The sequence below is a fragment of the Engraulis encrasicolus genome, chromosome 2 (assembly GCF_034702125.1).
Source record: "Engraulis encrasicolus isolate BLACKSEA-1 chromosome 2, IST_EnEncr_1.0, whole genome shotgun sequence".
Taxonomy (NCBI): Eukaryota; Metazoa; Chordata; class Actinopteri; order Clupeiformes; family Engraulidae; genus Engraulis; species Engraulis encrasicolus.
The window spans coordinates 31,258,517-31,263,516 of NC_085858.1; the positions used below are offsets into that span (position 1 = coordinate 31,258,517).

A 5,000-nucleotide genomic window follows, 5' to 3' on the forward strand; every position below is an offset into this window, starting at 1 on the left:
AGGTAACTTATCTGAGTAACCAATAGACCTGGGTCCTATACCTGACTCTGCGCTGGTTGGATCAAGTTTGTACTATATTCTTGGGTTTTTTAGTGTTTCTCAGTGACAAGTTACAGTCTATCTATCTCATTAGTTACAATGGAGTAAATGGAGTAACAGCTGTGTAATATCATGTGCTATAATTACACCACAAATTTACTTTCACTTTTATCATTGACACCTCTGACAGCTGAAACGTCAGTATGCCAAAAAATGAAGTGGTAAAGCCGTTGAAAGCAAACTTGTATTCTTCCTCTACATACTGAAAACAGTGCAACTTTGAAAAGCTAGCCCTGCAAACAAAGACTGTCAAGGTGTGTGGACCCTGCAAAACTTCTAAACTTATCAAAAGGGAAGTGGATTAAGTGACACCAAGGCAGAGAGCACAGACAAGAGGGAGAGAGAGAAAGGGATGAAGCCATGGAAAGTGAGAGGGTGCAGGTTAGAGAGATGGAAGAAAGGAGAGAGAGTGTGAAAAGGAGGAGAGGGTCAGTGCGGAGCGTGGAGGTGTGGGGACAACAGCAGCAAGCAACACCAAACAAATCGAGTCAATCCCACAGCCAAAGCACATAACAAGGGCTTACGTGGGAGGAGGTGTCCTCCCCGCCAGTATTAACAGGAATGCTCAGCTTGCTCTGGACCAGAGGGGAGAGGGCTCGGCTCGCTACAACCAGCTCCTCCCCTCCACTGTTTGGGGTGTGGGGTCGCTTTTGTACATGCTACAGAGAGAGAGAGAGAGAGAGAGAGAGAGAGAGAGAGAGAAAGAGAAGAAGAAGAAACGTCAGATAGAAAAGAATGAAAGGGAGGGAATGATAGATAGGAATGAGAATGAGAGAGAGAGAAAGAGGTAGAATCGAGCAGGAGAAATGAAAAGGGGGAGAGAGTGAGAGAGAGAGAGAGAGAGACAAACAGACAGAGAGAAAAAGAAAGAAAGAAGAAGGAAGAAAAGGGTAAGAGAGCTGAAAAAGAGGTGAACAAGAGGAGAGAGAGGGAAAATAAGAGAGGGAAGAGAGAGAGGGAGAATGTGTGTGTGTGTGTGTGTGTGTGTGTGTGTGTGTGTGTGTGTGTGTGTGTGTGTGTGTGTGTGTGTGTGTGTGTGTGTGTGTGTGTGTGTGTGTGTGCGTGTCTAATCCTTGGTGGTTATCCAACAGCTGGAGTAGAGTGGTGAAAGCTGTGGCGCTGACTTCTTTTTTGTGTGCAAGACCAGGGCCGTAACCAGACATTTTCAAATACCGGTGTCAAATACTACGTGCGGTACTGCATACTGTACATTTAGAATGCTTCAAACACTTCAGTCAAACTGTTCAGTTTGTTTTCATTAATCAATGCCTTGACGATAAATGAGGGTGTCGTATACAGACTGAATTTGTCATTGTTGATCATATGTCGATTTTCTTCATAGATGCATTTCACATTACATGATTTTACATTAATACAGAGGACATTACCTCTATGTCCTCAATGGTAGTTACGGCCATGTGTGCAAGACAAACACACAGACACACAGACACACAGACACACACGCACATACACACACACACACACACACGCGCACGCACACACACACACACACACACACACACACACACACACACACACACACACACACACACACACACACACACACACACACACACACACAAAATCAGATACAGACCCAACACATACCTTAATGTCGCTGTATGGAAGACCAGGAGTGCCACAGACCTGCAAAAAGAAAAAGAAAAATTCAACCGATCAGGTCTGTGTTTTTCGTTCATTCATTATTCTATTTTGGAAGTCGCACGAGAAATGAAAAAGGACTCATTTGTGATGTTTTACGCTTCAAAATCACTTGTGAAATGAAATCCAGCGCCATATTTTGATATCTGTTACATGCTGAAAATGAAACACTGAATCATAGAAAAAAAGAAAAAGTAATAGGAAAAAGAAAAAAGGCCCTTCGAATTGCGTCTTTGGTTGATTTAGGACCCTGAATTTGTGTGACCTGGAAGTAATCTTGGAAGAATACTGTAGGCTGTGGTTCAGTTTTCCTTGCACGGTTTCTCTGGGCACATTCCAACTTTGCCAGCATTGTTGCTACACTATTCCGAAACGTTGCTACACTGCAAGGACGTGGCTGCTCTGTGATGAATGTGCGAAGAATGCTTTGTGATGCTCACAACCTCGTGAGATGGTTTCGTATATATCCCAAGCGCAAGGGCACATGCACGCGCGCCACCACCATATTGAGTAGGGCGCCCTTTGTGAGGTGTAGAAGATGGATTTATGCTGCAATTTCACGTACAAACCGATTTAACCTTTGCAATGAGTTGAGATTTCATGTGATTATTTATGCCTTGATTGTATTTGCATAGTGCCCTAATAACAGAAGTGTGTATTTGTGGTTCATGAGCATCACGCACAAACCTAACATTTTCCCCCTTGCTCAACCAAGGTTGCAGGTGATGTTATTTGTTCAGACATCTTTTCACATTTTATAAAATACACGCAAGCAGTGAAGGACAGCTGCACAACAGGAACGTTGACGGGGAGGTTTAATTGACGGTCATTAATTTAGAGAGGTTTTTGACCGCTCTGATGATCAGCAACCTTCATTTTCTCAGGTCATCTCTGGCCTGTAGATACAGTCTACCTGGAGGCATCCTACCACTAATGCCCTAAATACACCAAAGTGAAATGTGTATTAAGGGTGCATAGCCTGACATAAACAGTGGTAGTTTTTTAAAGCGTTCGTGCACATCAGCTCTCCAAACTTGTGCGTCAGCGCTTCAAACTCATGAGTGAAAGAATGGGCCCGCTCAACTTTGTTGCTTTGTTGTAGGCTATTCTTCACGTTCGTTTACACGTAAATATTTAACCTGCTAGATTGCTAATGAGCAAATGGTGGCAAAATAATAACGCAAGACATAAAGCATCTTACAATAATCATATGGCTGTCGCTCGCATTACATACCACTGCTTTGGGCTATTTTTACCTAAGGTAGCCTACTGTATATCCTAGGTGTGAAAATGTAGCCTACAATGAGCTATGAAGGCTATCGATTTAATTAAGTAGCCTAACCGATAAAATTATGTCCATAAATTCAATATTTTTTTGTCACAAATTCAATGTGTGTGTCATGAAAATTAAAAACTTAATGGAACTATTTCATTTGAATTGTAATTTTGGCAGTATAATCGCACTAATAGGACTGAAAATTAAACTGTATTTTTTTTCTGTTTTCTGTTTTAAGTGGCACTTCTGGTCCCCCATAGTAGTGGACTATAAAAGTTAACTAAGGGGCTTCAAAACATCAGCATTTGCTCTCTTGTCTCGGTAACACAGACAACTCCACCACTGAGCAGCTGACTTTCAAGATGGGCGGTCTCCAGATCCTCGACATTGCTCTCTCAATCATCGGCTGGCTGGGAACCATCGTCATCTGCGCTCTGCCCATGTGGAAGGTGACTTCCTCCAACGTCATCATCTGGGAAGGCCTGTGGATGTACTGCGCGACACAGAGCAGCGCTGGACAGATGAAGTGCAAAGTCTTCGATTCCATGCTGCCACTCCCTCAAGACCTCAAGACTGGTGGTCACCTCCATCCTGCTAACCTTCCTGGGTATTCTGATGTCCCTCGCCGGAGGGAAATGCACTAACTGGCTGGGAGGAGCAGCCAAGGCCAGGGCAGTCTTGGCCGCCGGCATCTTATTCCTGGTCAGTGGCGTTCTCTGCTTGATCCCGGCCCCCTGGTCTTCTCACACCGTGATTAAAGAGTACAACAACGTCTTCATCCCACATGTGATGAGGAAGGAGCTGGGTGCATCACTGTTTATTGGTTGGGGAGCCGTCGGCTTGCTGTTGATGGGAGGAGTCCTGCTCTGCTGCCAGTGCTCCAAGAGTGATAACCGTGGCTACTCAGCCTCGTATTCCGCCTCAGGATCTACTTCTATACAGTGAGGCCAATGGCGTGCACAGACATTTTCGTAACATAACATAACATAACATAACATAACATAACATAACATAACATAACATAACATAACATAACATAACATAACATAACATGTAACATGACTATATTATCATTGTCATAAATGTTTAATATATCATCATACACGTAGTACATATTTAATAATAGCCTATAAGGGTGATAGGGCATTGCTCCAAGTCTAGTAAGAGAAATTTGTGGTTTTAGCTATGAGAGCTCATTGCTATTATTGTTTAGAACCAACAAACCTCTTTGTCTTCTTAAAATGCTGTGCACATTTCATTAGCCCTATCGAGGTCAATGCTTTTTTTTTACCACATTAACAGCATTATTACTTCAAAATGAAAAGTTTAAGCCTACGTGGCCTACGTGAATACTTTTGCACAGTCCCCCAAAATACTTAGTTCTGAGTGCTTTGGCCCTCCTTAGACCACAAAGGTTTGAGGAACTTGCTGGTTCTTTAATGGTTGTTGCGCAATCAACACGTGTTGATTGCTGACAGAACGTTGGCTACCCCTTCTGCACTAGATTTGATTAATACACAATTTACATTATAAAAGTGTGGTTATGGAGGTGTGGGCTGCCCACTACGCTGCTGCCAGCACTGCAACAAATCTGTCAAGTTTCAACAATGTCAAAAATAACCAAACAAACAGACAAACAAACAAACAAGAAAAACACAAACTTTCAAAATGGCATTTTTTTTGGTCCAAAAAGGCAAGCACTGTAGCACCACCTCATATCTACCGGTCTGTGTGCATGCCATTGAGTGAGGCTAACCCAGGTCAAAAAGAAGTGTACTTAAGTGTATTAGAAACATATTCAATTTTGAAGTAGTACATTTTAAGTAGGCCTAGTATTTTGTAGGTACTCTCCTTAAGTATGGTATTAGAAAACATTCTTATAGTTTAGTGTATTAAAAGTATATTTAATCAATTTGGGTTTTTTTAACTGCAAGTATGTATAGTATTAGAAAATACACCATTA

General features: G+C 42.3%; 1 pseudogene; it reads left to right on the plus strand.

Moving 5' to 3' along the window:
• Positions 1-3,399: 3,399 nt before the first annotated feature.
• LOC134464164 (claudin-like protein ZF-A89) lies at positions 3,400-3,982 on the plus strand (annotated as a pseudogene).
• Positions 3,983-5,000: the final 1,018 nt, after the last annotated feature.